This window comes from Austrofundulus limnaeus, unplaced genomic scaffold (assembly GCF_001266775.1).
Source record: "Austrofundulus limnaeus strain Quisiro unplaced genomic scaffold, Austrofundulus_limnaeus-1.0 Scaffold121, whole genome shotgun sequence".
NCBI classification, from domain to species: Eukaryota; Metazoa; Chordata; class Actinopteri; order Cyprinodontiformes; family Rivulidae; genus Austrofundulus; species Austrofundulus limnaeus.
The window spans coordinates 490,993-491,382 of NW_013952523.1; positions in this window are offsets into that span (position 1 = coordinate 490,993).

The window sequence follows — 390 nt, forward strand, 5'->3', positions numbered from 1 at the left end:
GTTTAGATACTTCACAAATGTCATTAATATACAAAATAAAAAGCTTTGGTCCTAACACTGAACCTTGGGGAACTCCATACTTTGAAAATCTGATTTTATATTTCCTAGTTGTACAAACTGTTTATGGTTAATTAAATAACTATTCAGCCAATTATGGACTATCCCTCTTATCCCATAATCCTGTAATTTAGAAAGTAATAGAGTGTGGTCAATAGTGTCATAAGCTTTTTTTAAATCAACAAACACCCCCGCTGTGTGTTGCTTCCTTTCTATTGCTTCTGTAATTTCTTCATTTAATTCTAATAATGCATGGGATGTTGATTTATTTGATCTAAACCCATATTGACTCAATAAGTTATTTTTTCAATATAACTATCTAATTTTGAAACA